Here is a 24,093-nt window from a genome sequence, read left to right on the forward strand (position 1 = left end):
GCAACAAAGAATCACAAACGGCAGTTGTGCAGTAATACTAATCTAATGCGGTCACATATGAAGGACTAAAAATGACAGAACGAAAAATAAATAAATAAATAAATAAAAGTAGAAATAAATAAATAAATGCAGAAATAATAGTAAAAATAAATAAATTTTGGTAATATAAATGGCTATTTCTGTATTTTTACATGTATTTATTTATTTATGCATTTCTATATGTATTTATTTATGTATTTATACATTTATTTATATATTTATGTATTTATATATTTATATATTTATATATGTATTTATTTATACATTTATTTATTCCTACATTTAATTATTTCTGTATTTCCACATTTCTACATTTATTTATTTCTGTATTTCCACATTTCTACATTTATTTATTTCTGTATTTCCACATTTCTACATTTATTTTTCCCTGCGCATGTATGCTAATTGACCAATGGCTAACCACGCCCCCTCCACTCACTCAGTCAACATTCGGTAACAGCAGCTGTCACAGTAGGAGACATTTCACAGGAGGCAATTGATGATTTTTTGGAGACAGAAAGATTATATATCATCTCGATGTCACCAAAAGGGCCTTAAATATGCATTGGAGGGTTATATTAATAATTTTATTGTTGAGAAGGTCGATAAGCTTCAGCTCCAGAACAAAGATTTACAAAACGTCATAGTTTGGTGCTATTTCGCTTCAAACGCTCGCTTTATACGCGCGTCCTATTCGCTTTGGATTCAAAATGTTCAAGCGTCGAACTAGACGCGGATACGCGTGAATTTGACGCTCTATTCGCGTTTGGTGGGAGCGCAGAATAATGAACAGGCTGCGATGTCAAGATTGCATTGCTGGAATGTGTGTGTGTGTGTGTGTGTGTGTGTGTGTGTCAGAGAGCGGGCGCCGGGGCGCGATCGAACAGTGGAAACATAAAAACATACTCCATTTTGTTCATACAGGACATAATTAAAACTGCAAAGTGTTTAGCCTACTTATATTTGTGTAAAACACAACATTGTGCTTTTGTCAAACTGTAACCTACAACTGTCACCCAACCAAAATCACACACACACGCTGTTTAAAAGCCAAAATGACAAGAAAAAACATAAAAACAAATGAAAACTGATAACCGCAATGCATTGCAATGGACGAGGAAGCAGAGAATGTCCAAGTGTATTGGGTTAGCTATGCGTACTGTGATTGGCTCATCGCGTTTGGGGGCGTGGCTTAGCCATTGTCAATTAGCATACATGCGCAGGGAAAAATAAATGTAGAAATGTGGAAATACAGAAATAAATAAATGTAGAAATACAGAAATAAATAAATGTAGGAATAAATAAATGTATAAATAAATACATATATAGATATATAAATAAATAAATATATAAATACATAAATATATAAATAAATGTATAAATACATAAATAAATACATATAGAAATGCATAAATAAATAAACAAATACATGTAAAAATACAGAAATAGCCATTTATATTACCAAAATGTATTTATTTTACTATTATTTCTGCATTTATTTATTTATTTCTACTTTTATTTATTTATTTATTTATTTTTCGTTCTGTCATTTTTAGTCCTTCATAGTCACAGGTGTGTGTTTGTTGAGTAATTTGCAACGGCTTCGAATGCAGCTCAACCAATCAGAATCAAGGACCGGAACTATCCGTTTTATAAAAGTGTTTTTACAACACTTCACAGCATTGCATTTTGGTTGCAGTTATGTTATGTTGCACATTGTTTTTAAACATTCCAGAAACCACATTGGAACAAATGCAAAAATTTTCAGTCAGTTCCAACCGAAGAGGCCCAGTTTTTGCGTAGTATAGGACAAACCAAGACAACACACATCATGCCTGTGAAGAAGTACAGACGTATATGTTGCAAAAGGCCACTCTAGACATACTTGTATGTTTCTTCACATTTCTGACAGATATATGAAGGAATCTGCTGTAATAGTTGTCAATCAAATTCAAACCTGTCTGCACTAGATGACTGATGCTCTATCTTTCGGTCTCTCTCTCCATTGCTTTTGCTTTCTGTATATCCAGCTTTTATTCTCTGCTTGACACACTTTTCATATCTTTGTATCTTGTTTCTTTTGTTTTGTCTCTTTATTTTAATTTATCTATCTTCTCCACTGTCCTCTCTGTGATCAGATGCTCGCTTAATTAGTTTGATGGTCCTGCTGTCTGAAGTCCATCCAGAGTCAACTCAACTTTTTTTCCCCCCGAGACCACACTGAGCAGCATGTTCAAAAACTCAATCTCTCCATATAAAGGAGTATTCAGAGGAATCTTGCAGTATAAATGAGTGAACTCGATATGTTATAAAACTTCTGCAACTTTGTCATTTCACACAGATGAATGCTTCAGCACAAGGCATTTGCATGTCAATGATGATTGTTGGCTGATAAGACGCATGCCACTTGCCCAGTGAGGTAATACGAAGAAAGCAGCACTATAATTACTGCGTTGCACATTATCATTTCAGTTTGATCTTAAACCACTTATTTGGTGCGTTTCAGCACACATTGTGCTGTGACCCTGTCACAATTTAATGCAAATTTTGTTAAAAAAAAACAAAAAAAAACCTGTTATTGAAAGAATGGGGGAGTTAAAACCTATATTTAACACAACAGAAAACCCACACGACGATGTGTGTACCGGAGCATAGTGATGTTGCCCATTTCACATGCGACGGGGAGTTTCTTAAAGCAACAGCGAGTGAACGTTGTCTGTTTGATTGCAAGAGCCAGAGAGATTTGGTAAAATATCGTTATGAAAAACTAAATAATGGCTGTTTTAATTTTTTTTTTTATTATTATTAAAATCAGGATATCAGGGAAAAAAGTTTGGTATGATACAATCCCAAATATTCCTCTATCCTGGCTAGGAATGAGAGCCACTGCTCTAAAAGCTTAATTTTGAGAGATTCTGAAGATTTCTACCTTTAAAAAGGTCACAAATGCACTATAAATGCATCGTGAAAGTTGCAAATTTGACTCGTATTCCAAGTCTTCTGAAATCATATGCTTTCTGTGATGAACAGAGCAAAATCCGTTTCATTTTTGTTTCATTTCAGGAAACTTAATTTTTACCTTTCATACCAGAAATATATCAACAGCATGAAGAGCAGAAATTACATTTCTCCATGTTAGTGGTGGAGGTTTTTGAAACATGCACAGTGAAACATGAAACAGCAATTCTGGTATGCTGTCATAACATCATACGATGACATGACATTTATATTGTGAGAAAACGGTCTTCAAAGTCTTAATTCACTTAGCTCTGCATATTTGCACAAGTCACTGTTTAATTGGTTCATACACATAAATATACATGAACACATTTTTTCTGTGCAATGTTGCAGGATTATGGATTATTACATAGAAAGGATGCCGTGAGAAAATACTGTGTCTGGTCACTTGAGTGATTTGTTTGTTTAGTAAAAGATGAGCTTCAACACAGGGCACTAAATAATTATCTTTTTATGATTTCTGTTTTATTAGCCTTATATCCTCATCTAAACATCTAAATATTCAGATTAAAGGCCTTTCTTTATCAAATGTTTGCTAGTTTTGTGATATCAGCCTGAAATGATATACAAAGTTGAGTTATCTTTGAAAAAATGGGACACTGCAGGTTCTGGGACTGAAATTTGTTGTGCGTCTGTATTTTGTGGCATTAATTTTTGTTTACATACTTACGTATTTAACTAATATGGCAAAATAAGCTTGAAATTACATGTTTAAAGGGATAGTTGACCGAAAAGGGAAAATGTCATAATTTACTCATTTCTATATTCAAATATTTTACCTTTTTTTTTTCATGGAACACAAAATAATATATTCTGAAGATTTTAGGCTTCAAAAAGTTCACAAAATCGCCATTAGCTTTTTTTTGTGTGTGACAAAACTGGTTGTTATTGAAAACATGACATCCTCATTCATAAGCACAGTCTGAACAAATTCTTTTTAATCAGATTTTTTCAATGAATGCGTTGATCCAGTTCACCAAACTGATCTGAATGATTTATTCAAGAATTAGACTTATCCGATCCGATTCAGTGAACTGCACACAGCAGTTAACAGCTCGCTGAAGGGGAAGATTATTAGTCAATAGTGACTTAAATTTTGGTCTGTTTCTCACACAAAGTTATCATATGAATTCAGAAGGGTTGGAACATATGGCACAAATCAAATGGACTACTTTTATGATACTTTAATGGTGCTTTTATATCCTTTTTGAAGTGTGAGAGCTTCAATTATAATATTTCAGATTTTTTATTTGATTTTTGAATGGGCTATCCCTTTAAACGTGACCTTCTAGTGTGAAAATATGACAAAGAACAGTAGTTTCCATTCATTTATATTGACTACAGCAATGAATGTTTTGATAATGGTTGGTTTAGCTCATATATTGAGGCACACATATATCTATACACACACACACACACACACACACACACACACACACACACGGACGAGTTCATGGTTCAGTGAGGCATGATACACACTTTAATAAGTGTCAGAAACAGTTTACTTCTGAGCGCTTTGGCTCAAAGTTAATACAGTCTAGCAAATATCATCCTGGCAGACATTAGTAGCCTTATCTCTTACACACACGATCACCTTCCTCTGTCTATGTATGGAACGCCCTCATGTCTGTGTATATACATTCTCCCTACATGTTTAAAATACTAATGAACTTCCAAACACTTCCCCCACTTTCCCATCATGGGTCATTATAAGACTTGGCTTTCAGTCCATCACAGGAAAACACCTTAAATAAACATTTGGTTATCGCTCTCTTTTTGTTGTTTTATGTAGTTTTTCCATTCTGTGCATTAACAATTACACCATATGTACATTAAATACATAAATATATTTTTTTTAAACAAAGCAATCAATTAACACTTTTATTCAGAATGGATTTATTAAATTGGTCAAAACAGACATTCAAGTCTTTTATAATGTTACAAAAGATTTCTATTTCAAATAAATGCTGTTCTTTTGAACTTTGTTCATCAAATATTTTTTTTCCAATACGTTACTCAAGAAATGTTTCTTGAGCTGCAAATCAGCATATTAGAATGATTTCTGAAGGATCATGTGACACTGAAGACTGGAGGAATGATGCTGAAAATTCAGCTTCGACATCACAGGTATAAATTACATTTTAAAATATATTAAATCCAAAACAGTTATTTTTTATTGTAATAATATTTAACAATATTAATGTTTTACTGTATTTTAAACAAATAAAAGACATAAAAATCATTGAAAATCTTACCGACCCCATTTGTAAACTTTTCTTAATTTCATTCTCGTTCCCTACAATTTCATAGGTGTCCTAGCAGATTAACAACCGATGTATTTCATCATATTATCAATAAGCATATTCCACAAAATTTGACAAGATTTGAAGATCTTGAAATGTAACAAACCTATTTTATTTCATTTAAGTACATTTCTGATGGATATGAAAATAGCTGCGTTTCCATTACCCTTCAAATTGCGCAAATTGAAAATTGAAAATACACCCAATGGAAAGGCGTCAATTTCACAAAAACTCCCATATATCACAAACAAGTTTTTACGCTCGCATGAGGTGGTTTTTCAGGTAATTCGAAAAATTTATATTTCGCAAAACTTCAATGGAAACCATTTTTTCAAAGGTCACCTGCCGTACGTAATAGTCAATCATTCTTTAAAGAAGGCGCTGTACTGTATGTTTGGACAGAAGACAAGACAGTGTTCTTTATTAAACTTATAAAAGACAAAAGAATTACGGGAATTCTGGATTTTAAACAGCAAAGAAATGCTACAAAATGATCAAGACCTTGAAGTAGAGAAGAGGGAGAAACACCCAGAAACACTTCATACGTGACCTCTCCCAAATATAAGGGGCTTTCCTTGCCATTAATGCTTGGATAACACGCCTATGTCTCCTTCGATTAAAAATAACGGCTAGTGCGGTGACTATAATATACGTAAACCCACCAACATCCATTGCCATAATATCTGGAATGACTTATCGTGAGAGGAAAAAATTACGTTTTAGTCGTATAACATCGGTTAATGGAAACGCTGTCATTTCCCAATAGTTTTTTTATCAACATTTATAAAATATCGCAAAAGTTTTGTGCAAATCTGTAATGGCAACCAGGCTAATGTTGATATGTTGATAATGGCTAATGACTAATCTGCTGCAGAGTAAGTACAGGACTTGCTACTGCCAATACATGTACATACTATACACGACACGTTGTTGTGAGCAAGACATGCTGCTGCTGTACAATATAGCATACAGGAATTACCCGTAGAAGATATATACAGGTGGAGGGTTTCTAAAAGTGCGTTGCAACTCCGACAGCAAAGCTGACCAAGTATTTGAAAGTTCAGCAGCAAGCTCATTGGCTACTGATACTGCAGGAACCAATCAACTGTACCCTTTAGAGAATGATGTGATTGCAAGCAGTTTGAGGACTTATCAGCCTGCGCCATCATGCGAGTTTCATGACAGACCTTTGTATATCTTTAAATGCCACTTTGTTATATAATGTAAATAGTGTTTTAGCCCCTATGTTTTCATTTGGGTATCCAAGACATGACTAGCAACACTTATGAGCAATAATATAGTGGAATTGACTGACATATTGAACAAATTGGTGGTGGCTGATTGATTGGATGTTTGATCTGGTGAGTGATTTGTTTCATGCAATTAATGTGGAACAGTAAATGACTTAAAAAGCACTTTTGGTAGCTAGCAACTTCAAGAATCCTAAATCATTAGATTTCCCAGTGAATGGATGGATGGGTTTTTCCAGAAATTTTCCCCTTCATTCCTTCCTCTGGTTCCCCTCATAACCCATGAGGTCTCACAGTATGGAGTAAACTATCTGTCGAATCCACTTAGAGTTTATTAAGGACACACACATACCCCATTGTGAGTTAACTCTAATTACTGGAGCTTGATTTGTAGCAGTCATGAGTTTACCGGTAAGGTCATTGGTAAGATGTGTGGAGATGTGAGAGGATTCATTTAAATTCATTTAGTTTTATGAACATTAATAAAAAGACATAGCTTTTCACAAATGGTTTCTGCTCTATTGTTTATTGTCAATATCTTCAATGAACACAGTAACAGTAACACAGTAAGAAGATTCAGTTCTCTGAAATAACAGAAGCTAGTCTTAAAGCGTTGTTTTGTGTTCAATATGCTCTTTTCATGCTGTCAAGTACTTTAGAAAACAATTTTGACATCCCTCAGTTTGTAAAAATGGCATCTAGAGTAATGCACGCACAAAGGAAGCCTTTAGGGCAATTCATTGCACTATGAGAATGTTAAAATACACAGAATTTCTTATGGTAGGCTACATGATACTAGTGTGATGAAATTGCATACTAACCTCATCTGTGCAATGTTATATTCAATTCATCAGTAACTCCTCCCATAATCACACAGATCATGCAAGAATACCACAAAGGAACTGCTTGTATCAAGCAAAACTCGCAGGGAAAACGCATAACCATATAACACACATCTGTATGAAAGGGTTTAAATCTGCACATTTCTACTCGGGTGGTTTCAGGGTGATTGTTTAAGTCGTTTTGGCTTCTGTTCAATGACTGCTTACTGATTTATTAAGCTGATGAATGTACTTTTGGGCATTAAAAAAAACACACCCCAGTGCTGATTTGGCATCAGTAATGTGATGTCATCAGGGACTGCGGTTAGCAGATATTGCTGTAGTATTACCTCATTTAACTCATGCCTGAATCGGATGTCAGACTTGCAAAAACTCTTATGCATGACTCACCAAGAAATGTTTGATTTATGGCTTAGATATGCAGGTGAGATGGTCAATGACATCTAGGGATTTAAGTTTTTCATATTATGGGATGTCTCTATGTCCTTCTTGAATACAGTTGTCATTAATCCAAACGCATTGCAGCATTCAGCGCGTAATTATATAGTGCTGGTCTTGTGCTGAGAGCAGCTTGTGGGACCTGGACTGTGAGTAAGCAAACAGAGCCTGTTTCACATTTTTATGTGCCGTTTATTTATGGCTGTCAACAATCTGTCATTCTGACAAGCACATTCAGTGGAAGGATAATAAATTCAGCGGGAGAAATGCCTGAACAGATTCAAGGTTTGTGGAAGTAACCATTTTTTTTTTTTTTCTAGCATATTCAGTGCATCCACTTTGGAGTGGATTTCATTATATATTTTTTATTATATTTATTATTTAAACATATAATACTAATTCGTTTTTTTATTTGTTTCTGTGCATAGATGAAGCTAATACATTAATTTAAAACTGTTTACATTTAAAAAGTTTAAATAAAAAAAAATCTGTAAAAATAGAGCCCAGTGTTCTGTGATAATATTAAGGCATTTTCCATATTCATTTTTCACAGGTCTTTTTCCCATATTTTGATTTACGCATTGTATTGTGTTGTGTTTAATCTGTAAACTGGCAGAAAATGACCAGTACCTTTTCCATTTTTCTACTTATTTAAAAAAATGTCATTATATTATATCCAACAAGTTAATCAAATTAATCACAATTTATTGCATGTATCCATATTTGCTGGTAAAAGCTAACAAATAAAGATAGACGTTACATTTTTACCGCAGATACATTTCAGTATAACGTTTTTTGCACTAACCCAATAAATTGACAGGCCTTGTTAAAATTAAACTCAATCAATAATATTTATTCATACTTAATATGGAGCAAAAGCAAGGCTTTACCATAGTGTTTGAATTGAATGTTCATTTATACTTAACATGAAGTACTGGAAAATATGAACATTTTTCACTCAATTCAGAAAGGCAGCTGAAAGTAGGCACACGTCATTGTGTCTGTGTTTCCTCTCGTCTCTCATAAGGAGAAATCTCTGTTTGATTTATCCTGTTTGAAACAGACGGTGACACTTATATCATCTGTCTTATTGCTATGGTCCCTCCAGGAGCAGAAATCTAAACACAGCGCGGTATACACCCTTGCCTGCCGTGAACAGCACTGTCAGATGCAGGAAATGTTCTCCAGAAAACCTGTCTACACTCCCGTGAGCTCTGCTCTTAAGGGAACATATCAAGGGGCTTCTAGGGTAATATTCATGGCTGACTGAAAATAGGACTCTTTTTATAATAAACTTTGGGAAGTATAGTGAAAATTAATTTAAGGTCGTCATCAGCAAGTTGTAGGTGGCATGTTTATGGACTGAGGTAACCCCAGGTCGTGTGAAGCTGTTTGCCTGTGCTTAGACTCATTCTCCTCAGAGTGTAGACAGCTTGAACTCTAGCTGCCGGAGCTTCAGTTCCCATCTGGCAGACTTTACCTGTTTTCCATTCCAAGTCTGAAGACTCATGACCTACTAGTGTCTTCTTAATGCCCTATTAGTCAAACGCCACTCACATATAAACCACCTGTCCACTAACATTACCACAAACTCAGTCACAGTAGATGGGAGGTCCTGATTATTATCCAAATAGATGGATGTAACAGTGTCGCGTTTGAGCTTTATTAAAGGGTTGTCACATTTTTATATAAATGCATTTTTTTTATTAAACCATAAATATTTTAATTCTCAAATTATAGATTTATAAAAAAATAAAAAATAATGTATTGTCATTTCAGAAATGAAGACATTTTCTCATGCAGCAAACAATGTAAAAATGCAGTTTCCCTCAGCCTCTGAAGTTTGGATTTGCATGAGGAATCCTAGATTAGATCCTAGATTTTACAGGCTTCATTATCCTGGAGAAGCAATCAGAAGTTCCAGTCAGCTTCTATATTCATATACACTGTATACACATCAGGCCTGCCAGAAGATGGCTAAGCTTACCCCAGACTTACACACACTCTGCTTATGCCATTTGACCAAACAAGGAAGACATCTGCACCCTTTTCTCGTCCATCACTGGAACATGCACATAAACAATAGTTGTTTTTAACACATGTCATGCTTTTATGGACCTGAACTGCTTTGTGTTTGTTATGATAATGCATTACACAGATTCCACCATGATTGTTTTGTCATTTACTCATGAATGGAACATTGAACAAAATAATTCATGTAACATACGACTCCACCAGTGATTTGAGCCTTGTTTTGTTTGGCACATCTTCTGGGTTGTGAAAGGGTCAGTAGAATGAGCTTTGACAACCAAAAAAGGCCAGAGACATGTCCACATTTAACACATTTAACATTTAGTAATGAATCCTAGCAGACACTTCATAATGGAAGTCTAAGTACATAAGTCTAAGTACACCTTCATAATGGATTCTTGAGCTTTCTGTGGTTTTGAGTCCAGTAAATTTGACAGACTTGTAGGTTCGGGTAATAATTTGTAAGTGTTCATTGTAGTCACTGTAGTCATCATTTAGATGAATTAACTGCTGTAACATTATTGATATCTCATCCATTTTACAGTGTTGTAACAGCTGTGATAAGATTTTAACTCAAAGCAGTTTTTTCCACACTAAAACAAAAAATGCTGTGTCATTCAGCAACCAATCAGACCAGCTTGTGGACGAGTCCTTGTATGGTTTTCCTTGTGGAACCTGAGGGATTTGCCAGATAGTAGCCTGTCCAATGTTTTCAATTATCCAATATCAGTCAATTTCTCCTTGTCCATTTTTTTATGTTGAATATAAATGAGGTGTACGATTTCATTTGACGTTTTGGTGTTGATAGTAAAGAAAAACAAGCACTGCATTAGCAGTGACTGTTGGGACTAGGGCTGTAGCTATCGATTATTTTAGTAATCGAGTATTCTACTGATTTTTCCATCAATTAATCGAGTAATCGGATAAATTGGGGTAATAAAAATAAATCCAAGCGAACTACAGCCTTTAAAATGACTTAAAAATACAAATAGGTAACACTTTACAATATGGTTCATTAGTTAACAGTAGTTAACTACCTTAGTTAACATACTAAGAATGAACAATACTTCATACAGTACTATGTATGTTCAATACTTAGTGTAACCAGGCCGTTGGCGCTCTCCGCTGACATTTTTTTACGTAATGTACATAAGTTATGTTTATATTTGCGTATATCGCGTCTAGTTGGACGCTTGAACATTTTGAATCCACTCGCGCGTCCAAGGCGAGCATTTGAAGTGAAATAGACGCGTGTTCGAGGCGAAATTCGCTTCTTGTGGGTGGGGCAAGTGCTTGTCCACCAAAACATGCACATTTATTAAGTTTAGACTTTGACCAACTTTTTCAAATGGGACGTTTTCCATATGGCAGTATATAAGGTAAAATGATAAAATCATACATTATTAGTAGTCCTGTTATTAATATAACTTGGTAAACAATCCCATATTTGGAGTTTTTCTTCATCTCATTCAGAAATGTATTACTGCAAGTGTTCAGTGTCACATTCATAGTTAGCATAGCTGAACAATGTCATTCCTTCCTTGGTGTCCTGAATAATTTTATAAGTCTGTGCCATTTCTTTGTTCAGGTTATTACTATAAAATAATCTGTCATTTATTTTTGTTTTGATGATAAATGGAGCCAGCCTCCAAAACCTGTCCTCTGATTTTTTTTTGTGTATTTCTCATATATTGTAATCAAGTTTTTATGTGATAAAAGATTTGCTTTGTTTTAACTTCACCACGTGACAGCAGCAAGCAGGCTCCTGATTGGTTAACGCGGTGCGAACAGACGCCAAAGTTCAGAATTTTCAACTCGGGCGTCAGACGCGAATTCGCTTCAAACGCATGAATGCACAAAAAGCACCAAATAAAATCACTCGTGCCAGATGCCCAATTCACATTAGAAAACGGTGTAATAATGCTGTTCATGGATTCTCGTCTGTGGAATGCACCACTTCCGGTATTTTGCCGGTTACTCGACGCGGGTAAATTGCAATCGAGGATTTTTTTAAATCGAGTACTCGACTTGGGACATTTCAGGTTCAGAATTTACTAAAGCTTCTAATTTAATTTTTATGAACCCTTATTTTCATTAAGAATGTTGAATGAGATCATGACCTTTTGTTCCTCCTTATATTCAAACAAATACAGCAATCTCATGGGAAAGGTACATTTGAACCCAGCAGGTTTAAGTGATAATCTGCATCAGCTATATGAAATCTATGAAATTTCAGAAATAACATCTGCATTAGATTAAAGATGAATTGATGTTTTAGACAAAGCCTTGTAGTCATTACCCTGGTTATGAAAGGATATTTGCCAAGCTCTGACAAGATATGTGTTTTGATAGAACATACCAGGTCTTTCAGAAAATTTTGTGCATAAACTGTTTAATTTGAATGGTAGGAGAACAGGTGGTTTTATCTCAGTGAAGGATTTATGTATGTATGTTTGTACTTGTCTCAATGACCTTTTACCTCAAACATAATTTTTACATCAAAAACATGTTCCTGTAAAAATAATACTATATATGTAATCTATTGCAGTGACATTCATACATCTTTAGGTGTGACTTTATGTGTCTAAATGCACATTTGTGCCCAGTGCACAGTGCACATTTACATCACAAGCAGACGCTTCTGAGAGGCTCCCAGTACAAAACAGCATCTCTCACCTGACATTAGAACATTAAAAGTGATGCTTTGTCTTGTAGTGTAAATAACAAGGACACACAGGGCACTCTAAATAATGAGGTGAATTTGAAATAAATCTGCTATCCTATAAGTGTCACAGATACTCGTCTTGTTTCATTCATTCGCTGGTTCGGTTTGTGGTGTCATGCTCAGTTTGTTGGGTTCCATGCTGTAGCAGATTTTTGTTCATGTCTGACATGAACAGGAATTGTGTGTCCAAAGTAATTTGTCAAACACCCTGTTGTGTTCCGGGTTCATCTCATGAAAATGTAAGTACAATCTGTGTTCCGTTGGAAGGATGAAATTAATTCTGTCGTGCCTTGATCAACTCATTTGTTTCTTCTTGCTCATAATTCACTAAAAGGCTCTACGTTCTGCCTCAGATGATGCAGATTTTACACATGCCAAAAAGTGGTTAAAAGAGGTTAAAGAATGAGAATAGTGTGCAATATTTGTTGACTTACTGTACAATTGTCAATCAATAAAAAAAGTTAAACGGATTTAAGTGGAAATTATTTTAGAATTTTATCAGTTACTTAATTTTCAAGACAATTAAAAACTATGGCGCAAATTGGGTTGAAATGAGAGATTGATCTGCAGTGTGATAAAACTAGCATCGGTGTATTGAGTACAGCGGATGGAAATAAACAGAAACATCCTAATTTACATAACCGAGTCCAACCCAGTTTTACAGACCTAGTCCCAGACTAAAGTGCATGTTTGAGCTGTTTTAACTGAAAGCAACTTGTAGTGATGTACAGTATCTTAAAATATGTCAGTGGCGAGCCTTTGGAATTGCCTTTGTTTTGTCTCAAGTTGCACACCAGTAATGGTTTTTTTTTTCTAAGGCTTGTTTATAAAAATGATTTAAATGCCCTAAATGAACTAAGGCCTAATCCTGTCTTAATCTAAAGGTCTATCTGTGAAACCAGGTCATAGAATAGGTGAATCTGTTAAGTTAGTAGGCCTTCTTGTTACTCCCCAACACTGTTTCTGTCTGCACTGTTGTTGCATTGTTGCTCTAAGTACATATAGGCTCCAACATGGCTGTTGGATCATGATTCTTGTCTGTGGATTTTCCAAAAAAATCTAAGTGCTATTTAATGGTAGGACATTTCCGTATTTGTGTTCCACTGCTCAGTGTTTTTCTATGTAAACATACGCTTGATGAACGTCTTTGACATTTCGCTACATCTTGCTGCTTGTTCAGCGACTCGTCGTGCGTGAGCTCTGTGTTTTCAACTAAAATAACTTTTTTTACACGTAGCACATCTCATCTGTCAGTTTCAAAACATTGGGCTGTTCCGCTTTGATTACATTCCTCAGCTCATGCTTTTAAATGCAAAAACAGTCACGGTCCTTTGAAAGCAGAAATAAGGCATGACTGATGGCATGTGTAAGTCATGTTAAATAGAAAATAGAGACAAAGACAAAGTTCTTTGGTCTGCACAGGTTTACTCGCAGTGTGTTGCTGCTTACATTATTACAAAACAGGAAGAGGATAGCAATTCATTATTTCTGGCACATCATAATCAATTTAATTTGTGGGCACTGGGCATTATTTAGACAGCCGTATGAATGTGACTCCGAATGATAAGGCCATACCCACAGAGGGTTCTTCTGTCATTATGGAGGAACTGTCTTTGTTGGGTTGTATTAATTATTTCCAGTAGTTCTTTTTCAGCTCTGTGGTGGTCTATTGTTTGGCTCAGATGGGATCTTAAACAAGAGGGAGATACTCATACATTTTGCATGCTAAGAGACTTGATAGCTGATATATTATTTCTCTCGCTTTCTGTTTTCCCTCATTCTCGATCTTTATTATTCAAAAGCATTTCATTGTTAAAGAAATTTCTCATTAATACCTCTATTAAAAGGGCCATTGTGAACGTCTTGTTCTGAGACAGTGCTTATGATTTATGGGGATTTAAAAAAAGCACTTGGTGGATTTTTATCATTATAGGGTGGTTGTGTACACACACTGCCAACTCACTTTTAAGTTCAAGCACCATGTAAAAGTGAATTTTACATAATAGGTGCCCTTTAAAAATCAATACAAAATAATCACATAGCTTTAGAAATAACCTGGCAGATAAGCAGCTGCTAATATACAGCATGAATGAATCTAAAAAATAACAAAAAAAGTCAGCTCTTCCCCTATGATTCTACAAAAGCAAGCAATGAAGGTGAAATAGAGATCTCCTAAATTGGTGAAGTCTATGCTACACAAAATTATTTAAAAATCTGTAAAATTCAAAGTGGAAACATTTGCTCTACTCTAATTTTTGCTCTATTTTTTTCATTTTATTAGCACTTCTTGGGAAACCAAGATATGGCAGCTACCATACTTAATGAATACTCCTCCTAAGACTCATTCTCACCAGCCATTCCTTCACTTTTGGTCATACTGATAAACAAAAAATACCTATTCCACCTTATGAGGAGCAATTTTTGTCTAATACTATATTACATTTCCCTGATATCACATCCCTTTATCACATCTCGTTGTAAGATACAGTGGGGTCGTATACTATATATATCCCTTTTTTTTTAAAAACAAAATGGTGCTCGATCGGTAAACTGCTCTGAAAACGACCTGGTATTTATGCTTGCTGAACGTTGATTTAACTGACTGCATAATCTGCCCACAAATTTACATAGCAAATCATAGTATTTGAGGTTTAGTCTTTATGCAATCACAAGCTGTTTTACTGCAATGTCAGAAGTTACAATAGATACAATTATTAGTAAGCTTATAGTAAGCAATCCCTATGCCCCTGATTTTAGCAGATCCTAGTTTGAGACCAGCAGGATTGATATGGATTTATTTTATTTTTTTCTGTGGTGGAAAGATGCAGAATGGTTTAAGATTAAGGCACTGGCATCAGTGAATCTAATATGATTTTGTTTATATGAAATGTTTATATGTGAATAAAGCCTAAATGAAGTCTGTCATCATATAAATCGATTGTTTCTCTTCAGAAGACTTGGCTTAAACCACTTGATTCATATGGATTTATTTTACACTTTCTTCATGAATGTTTTGAACTGTTGGAGTTTTGGGTGAATAGACTTTCAATGGAGGGAGATAAATCTTTCAATTTTATTAAAAATATCTTTATTTTGGTTTTGAAGATGAACGATAGTCTTATGGGTTTGGAACGACATGAGCGTGAGTAATTGATGACAGAATCAATTAAAAATTGTGCTTTTGATAAAACTTGGCTTTCTATGCAATAGAATTTGTATATATTCTGACATACTACTGACATTATAACAATAGCTGCAAATATCCTTTAAGTTTAATTTAATTTTGATAAAAAGAGGATAATCTATTAAGGATGGGATATCTAAAATTGTAATATCTTGGATATTTAGTTGACTGCTAAGTTTCTCGAAAATAGTTCTTAAATATCTTTCAAAATTCAATATCATGAAGCAAACTTTGCTGAATCTTGTGCTAGTTCCTTGGAAGCACTCATTGTATCAGTCTGGTACCTTGTAAACACTTCAAAGTGATAAAATTGTACACCCTGACACCTGACAATTGTGTAGAAGCCAGCCATTCATATTGAAACGTAATTTTGTCAGATAATGCCGTTTATGCATGTAGTATGCATCAGACAGTCAGTGAATGGTTTGTGGTCATGTTGTGTAATGGCTGCAACTAGGATCACAATGACTTCAAGAGTAACATCACTGCTTTTAGTGGCCTTTTGGAACAACAAACATGTTTTGGTAATCTTTCAAACTGCTCTGAGACACCATAGCCCTCGACGACTCCTGTAGCTTCAGCGGTTGAAATCCAAGATGAAATCCAACAGAAGCCTGTGACATATTTGTTTATAAGCTTTGGATGGAGCAAGTTATTTCAGATGTGTTGAAGTTTTAAATTCTTGTCAAGTGTTGAGCAAGTGGCTGCTAAAATTACAATGTTTTTTACAGATCAAAGATGAGTTATTCATTTGTTGATGCGAATGTCTCAATACAGATAAGAGAGTGGTACTTCAGACTTTGATTCTTCTTGGGATCAAATAGGTCTGACTATGTTTGTTTGTGTGCCCGCAGGTCCGAGGCAGTATGAACCAGACTGATGTTTTGTCTCCATGCCAACTGAAGCTTCAGGTCGAGGTACACCTAAACCCTCCTGTCAGAAGGTGACCTCTCTGCCCCAATCCGGTCTCTACAGGGTGAGTGACCAGATCATTGCACATACACAGTGACAGCACTGTTGAAATGCATTTTTGTTTTGTTCCCTTCTTTATTTGTAAGATAACTTTTTCTTGCTTAAGTTTATTCTTCTGTTATGAAATTGCAGTATATGTGAGCTTTTTCAAATGGCAGTGCAATGAATTTGATGGGGAATAATGATAATGAATAACTCATTCTGATGCCTGTTTGAGTTCAGACAACTCACTTTGTGCTGATTATTACGGAAAGGCCATTAAAGGTCAGATAAGTTTGATTAAAGGAAATGTCAGTGAGAGAGAGGCTTTTTGTAGAATAATTCAATCTTCATGTTTTTTAAACCTCGCTTTGAGTCACCCAGTGAGTCTTTCCATGTATATTTATGTAGAGAAATGCATTGTTTTGTCATAAGTATACTTGCAAATTGTACACAACGTATACATTTGGACAAAAATTGAGCTACATAAAAAAACAACTGAAAAAATTAAAAAAATATTTTTTTTTAGAATGCCATGACATTTTAAAGAAAATAAACTCTTCAGCAAATACATTTTTCAAAAGAAAAAATGTTGAAAACAAGTTGTTGGTAAAACAATAGATACAGTGTATAAAACAAATGCATTTAGAAACTTTTCAGAAAAGATTTGTTCAGATTTTTTTTTGTCAAACTAATCATGTTCATAGTTAATATGAACTACACCTGTGGGAAGTTGAGGGAAACATACTTCATACACTACTGTTGAAAAATTTGTGGAATGCAAGATTAATGTGTTTGAAAAAAGTATGTTGTGCTCAGCATGGCTGCATTTATTTAATCAAAATGCAGTAAAAACAGTAATATTGTGATATATTGTCACAGTTTAAAATAACTATTTTGTTATTTGTTTTCTATTTTCTATTTTAATTTTCAAATGTAATTTATTCCTGTGATGGCAAAACTATTACTCCAATCTTCAGTGTCCCATGATTCTTCAGAAATAATTTTAATATGCTGATTTGGTGCATGCTCATAAAAAATGTTCTTATTATAAATGTTGAAAACAGTTGTGCTGCTCAAATACATTTGATATGATACGTGATACATTCAGGATTCTTTGATGAATGGAAAGTTCAAAAGAACAGCATTTATTTGAAATAGAAATCTTTTGTAACCGTTTTTACCTCATTATACTGTAAATGTTTGCTATCCCTTTTCATCAATTTAATGCATCCCTGCTGAATAAAAGCACTCATACTTTGACTCCAGTTGTTCGGTAAATTAACAGAATTTTTAAATGGATCAGAAAAGGAATTTGTTTCGAGAAAAGCTTAAGCTTAATTTGTTTGCACTTCTGCTTAGTTTGATATTTTGTTTTAAAATACAATGGCATTCATGTATTTGTAGGCATGACTAAAGTGTCCAAATACTTTTTGAGGTCACTGTTGCCTTTCTTTGCATCTATACCTGGTTCTAATATGTTCAGGAAAAGCATATGTAACATTAATGTGTAATTGTATTAAAATGCACAGTACACTTTTAGAACAAAAAGGTATAAAAGCTGTCACTGGGGTGGGACCTTTTCAAAAGGAAATATAGCTGCGAGCAGCGATTACGGGCCCAAGCCGGTGGCACCACAACCCCGGTGTCTTTAGTTACCTAAAGGCACCGGGGTGGCGGTCCCGCCGGCTTTGGCCCTTCATCGCTGCTCGCAGCTATATATATATATATATATATATATATATATATATATATATATATATATATATATATATATATAAAGACAGAAAATACTACTTGTCTTACCTTATTCTGATTTTATGATACACTCAAAATATTCCACAACATTGATTAACGTTGATTAACCGGTGGTAAAATATTCTCACCGTCACATACCTAGTATATTTTTATATAGATACAATAGGCCTACCTGATTTTGAACACAAGAGGGCAGTATAGCACTATGAATGACATGATTATTTATTTTTTGGACTAAAAAAACATTCTGGCTGTTTTTAAACTTAAGTTCTGATTTTAGTGATTTTCTGGGTTTAGTGCTGATATTTGTATAATTTTATATAGAAATAAATAGGGCTGTCAACTTTAGTCGTTTAGTCGACTAATCGGTCGATGCCGTCTTGGTCGACTGACATTCTCATTGGTCGACCAGTTGCATAATATTTTTTATTTTTTTTTCACACCAGTAAAGAAATTTTCATTGATTTACTCCTTGATATTTATTCCTTTATAAGCAGTTATATATTACTGTATTCTAAATATAATTAGCCTATGTTTTATCCCCAACTTTAAATGCTTTAATTCAGGCTATTTTGTAACAGCGCCACAGTTAGCGCATCACGTAGAACACTCGGGAACCGCACCTGTGGCTGGCTGCACTGCTGCTTCGCGCTCAGTAACGAATATAGGTAGTTTTGCTGTATTCATTCAGTTAGAACCAGTGCTTAATTTGTAAACTGGGAGGTCCCGGAGTGCAAAGGGAAGGGTGGATCCGCGACTCAAAACGGGGTTGGAGGTAACGGAACAAGTAAGGAATAATTGACGACAGGCCGTTGAATTATTAGAAAAATAATGCACACCCGAGGTGGTAATGCGGTCGCGACGCGAAGCGCAGTTATTAAATTGTTTAAATTATTTAATTGAACAAGCGCAACATTCAGCATTCAATCAAATATTTTAAAAGATGTAGGCTATTATTAATAATAATGTTATTTCGACATAATATGTGTGCGTGCAACAAGCTAGATGTGAATTTGTAAATCCGGTGAGGAGTGCATTGATTTTTATTAATAAACTAGTGTTTTCTGTCGGCTGCAAATATGAAGTTGACGATCGCCATCTCCGTAGTGAACGAGCCTACAGAGAGAAATGCACATAGTGGATCATAATCAGCCTATTTCTTTTTTCTTTTTTAATTATTTCGTTTAAAGACATTTCAAGCTTTGTGTATTTGATGTATTTCTCATGTCTGTGTGAGGCATACACTTAGTTTCGTTAAGTTAGGATGAGATGCGCTCCAGTTAACGTGCATGTGACCGCGCGGGCGCCCGACTTTGTCTGTTATACCGTATTTGCTTCTTATTTATTACAAAACAAAACGAAAATAAACATATAGGCCTTCCTTCTATACAGCCTATTATTAGGATTGTTTTTTAGGCTATTTGGGTTTTTTGTGTGTTTGTTTTAAAACACCTAGATCGGCTGGACAAAAGTTAACCCACTTGAAAGTAAAGAAGAATATACAGCCTGTATAAACGAGAGCTTTTGTTAGGATTTTTCATTATTTGGCAGTTTTAGCACTTATATTTTTTGTAGCGTGTGGTGTGGTCAGGTGCGCGATTGTGACTGTCACTATAGACGTAGGACAGAGTTCCTCACTTTGCAGTTAAAAAAATCACTTAATTTTCAAAGAATTGTAGGCCTGTTATTATTATTATGGTTTTATGTATTATTTATTTTTTTTCCGTTGTTTTATAAATGCTCTATGACAATTGTTTAATAAATGGTCAATCAAAATGCAAAACATCGCGCTTTTTTTTTTTTTTTTTTTTTTTAGTCGACTAATCGTTGCGCAGGACCTGACTTTGGTCGACTAAGCATTTCTTTGGTTGACTACAGCCCTAGAAATAAATGGTGTATAATTACATTTTTAGAAGATATGAGGCTTTTAGTGTTTCCACTTTTGACATTATTTTAATCCCTCGCCATAGCAAAACCGTTTGAGATATTTATTATCTGTTTACAATTTAGCATCTTTAATGTATTTTCATCATGTTGAAAAAGTTTGGTGGGAATAAAATAGACCACTTAATTTTATTTTAAACCAAAATATCTGACTTCCTGTTGGTTGGAGCTAATGACTGTAAATTAGAAAGTTGTCCGGCTCAATGAGACCAATATACGTACTGATTTTTGTAACTGTTGGTAAAACTAACCGACAAACTAACTGACAAACTCACTTTTGTCAAAAACATTTTGAAAGTGACACACTTCCTGCTACAAGTTGGTGGCGCTATAACTTTGACTCACAATAGTTACATCCATCTGATCAGCCTCTTACCACGAACACACTGCTGAAGTTTCATCAAGATCAGTTAATGTATGCAGAAGTTATACCACTTCGTGTTTCTCTTTTCTCGCCATAAATTCGTGTCCCCGCCACGGCCAAACCGTTCGAGATCCGTCATCAAAAATCCGTCCACAATTTAGCAGCCTCAATGTCTTGACTTCATGCTGACTGAGTTTGGAGGCGATTGGATGAATTCTCTAGGAGGAGTACATCAAATTCCACAGCATGCTTTTTTTTAAACAACCCATAATAGCCGACTTCGCCCTTTCAGGGCTTGGGCCCTAAATATATGTACCACTTAGATACTAATATACACTGTAGGTTTTAACCTATATTCACCATTTAGGGCTCAATAAGGTACAAAGGTGTACATTTTGAAAGGGTACTGCCCGCCCCAGTGACAGCTTTTGTACCTTTTTTTTCCCTGAGAGTCAGAAAGGTATCTCTCTCTCTCTCTCTCTCTCTCTCTCTCTCTCTCTCTCTCTCTCTCTCTCTCTCTCTCTCTCTCTCTCTCTCTCTCTCTCTCTCTTCTCTCTCTCTCTCTCTCTCTGCGTGGGTGTGCTGTAGCAGCTTGACACTGAAATCTTTGGAGCTTAATTATGGTCCTGTCACACCTGGAGAATGAAACATTTCGATCTCTCCTCGCGTAATCATTGAACATGAACATCAAAATCGACCCATCATTAATACCTTCTGAGGTGCATGACTTTACATAGAGTGACATATGTGTGTGTTGGATGACAGAAATAGCTGAGATTTATGATGTATTGATGGGTATGGATTGCTCATTATTAAAATAATACCATTGTGCTACCTAAATAGTACAGTGAAAAATATCATGGCATTAAAAGATTACCATATTCATATACCATGGTATTTAAATGCTATTCCATAGTACTTAAATGGGCCCTTCTGTTTTGGGGGTCTACTAGAATAGGTTTTCATGCTTGAATGTTCAAAACATAATTTTTCACATATTTTACATTGTTGTCGCAGCTCTCTTTCCAGCATGTCTGTTACACTCTGTTTAGCTCCGGTCTCTATGAAACCCCTCCTTCTGAAAAGCGCAACATGCTCTGATTGGTCGGCTGGACCAATGTGCTGTGATTGGTCAACCACTTTGAGTGTGTTTATGTCTCACTCCTTACCATAACCGCAAGTTTCAACACACTACTAATGCAACTCAACCAGGCATCGCCACTTTTTTTTGCGTATGCCTTAGGCAGGAATTATTTAAACGGGGAATATCGTGACCTGTGCGTTCCCAGAAGAAAACTCAAGACTACAATGGAGGCGTTTCAGGGAGTTCAGAAACAGTGCTTACTGATATAGAGAATAACTCCCAATGGAGTGGACTTTGTGCTTTGTATCTTTGCAGACCGTTTTCATGCTTAAACAGCAATATTACACACTAAAGAAAGTTGAAAATGTAAAAAAGCATAATAGGACGGACCCCTTTAAAAAAAGTATTACATTCAAAATGTCTGTTTTGACCATTAGGCTATACTATTAGCGAAGCTATTTAAGTTTATTATGTTATAGTGTCAGAGTATTGCAGGCTTGGATTTAAACTGTGTTTCTTTTTTTTTTTTTTTTTTTTTTCTTCAGTTGATGTGTGTTGGACATATTTACTAGATGCACTCAAACAGTAAATCAGGGCTTTTTATAAACAGTAACTGAGGCCAGTGTCACATCCTGACAAATGATCAGCTTTGTCTTGTCATGCAAGGGGAGAATTAGATGGTATTAGACCAAAGTTTTGTTGATATTTTGTGGTTGGTTTGTCTGGATGAAAGGACATCCATTGACATTGTAGGGAGCTTCCCGTTTTTTTCTCAATCAGCTTTTAGATGTTTGCACAACATGATTAGGGCATGAAATAATGGGAGACTTTTTCAACATCTCTAATCTTCCTCTGGTGACCCACTGAAAGAATCAGCCAGATTATTCTGCTCATATTGGTTAGATCCAAATCAGTTTTTGAGAGGCTGTGTTATGTACACATTTGATTTGGATGATTTGCTTATTTACGAATTTAAATGACCAGCACAGTCTGTCAAAATGTATTCAGTGTAGTGTCACTCAAACAGAAATGACATGCGAACAATGCAGAATATGAATTTATTTATAAGCAATGAAGCCAGTCATGTTCTGTAGCAACTAGTCAGGCTCTGCTTTTGTTGTCTGTTGTTTTTTAAGTAGGGCAGAGCGATATGTGTGTGTGTGTATATATATATATATATATATATATATATATATTAGGGCTGGGTATTGACACAAATTTCACAATTCGATTCGATTTCGATTCACAAGCTTGCAATTCGATTCGATTTCGATTACGATTCGATTCGATTCAATATCGATTATTTTGGCTATCAGGTACAATACATTGCAAATTTTCTCAAGGAAAACAAATCTCTTAACTATTATTGTAACTGGGAGTCATTTGTAGCCTATAGGCTTCATTAGCCTACTATAATATTGAAGATAAAAATTAACTGATTTGTATACAAACACTTAAAATACACTTTTATTTATTTTTAGAATAATAAAGTTATATGAAATTATATACAATTTTAAATGATGGCTGTCATAAAAAACTTTCCAGATTTATTCAAACATGCATTAAATATTGAAGAACATTAAAAATTATAATGAATATATAATATGGTGCATATATTTAACAAAATGCTCCTCTCTAGAGTTAACTTTTCTAGCTGACTAACGAGTTTATGGCACAGTCTATGGTTTATGGTCACTGGATATGGTTTTTCTGAGCGTGACGTTACATGACATGACATTGTTTACTAACCTCTTTGCACGGTTGAAACAATGATTGAGCGATTCCATGAGACATGCTACGGACTTCGATAAGTTGTACTCTATCTTTTAACACACTTTCAGATGCTCATTCATGTTTATTTTGCGCTGTAACTGGTGTTATTAAGGCGGAAGAGAAGATGACGTGCGCTCCGCGCTGCTGCTTCTCTTGAGCTGCGCAAGAGCGATCTCACGTCACAGCGCCAAAACGCTTTATGTTTTTGAATTTCGTAAGAAAATGGACGTAATTTGAAATCTGAGACTTTGTTTCATATCAATAATAACAAAGCACAAAGATTATTGCGATTTATTGGATGGGATGCGCGCAACAATGATCCATTCATTCCTCAACTGAAAACAGGATGACTAATCGATTCTTGGGATTTAAGAATCGATATTGTTTCG

At 35.0% G+C, this 24,093-nt stretch overlaps 1 protein-coding gene across 3 annotated transcripts in view; it reads left to right on the forward strand.

Moving 5' to 3' along the window:
* Positions 1 to 24,093, forward strand: part of chrm3a (cholinergic receptor, muscarinic 3a) — a 102,469-nt gene that overhangs the window by 13,304 nt on the left and 65,072 nt on the right. For all 3 annotated transcript variants that reach the window (XM_081393879.1, XM_081393878.1, XM_081393880.1), the window contains one exon: positions 16,685 to 16,806. The gene's annotated coding sequence lies outside the window, so the exon portion shown is untranslated. The remainder of the gene's footprint in view (positions 1 to 16,684; positions 16,807 to 24,093) is intronic.

The sequence above is a fragment of the Scardinius erythrophthalmus genome, assembly GCF_964197995.2.
Source record: "Scardinius erythrophthalmus genome assembly, chromosome: 19".
Lineage (NCBI taxonomy): Eukaryota > Metazoa > Chordata > Actinopteri > Cypriniformes > Leuciscidae > Scardinius > Scardinius erythrophthalmus.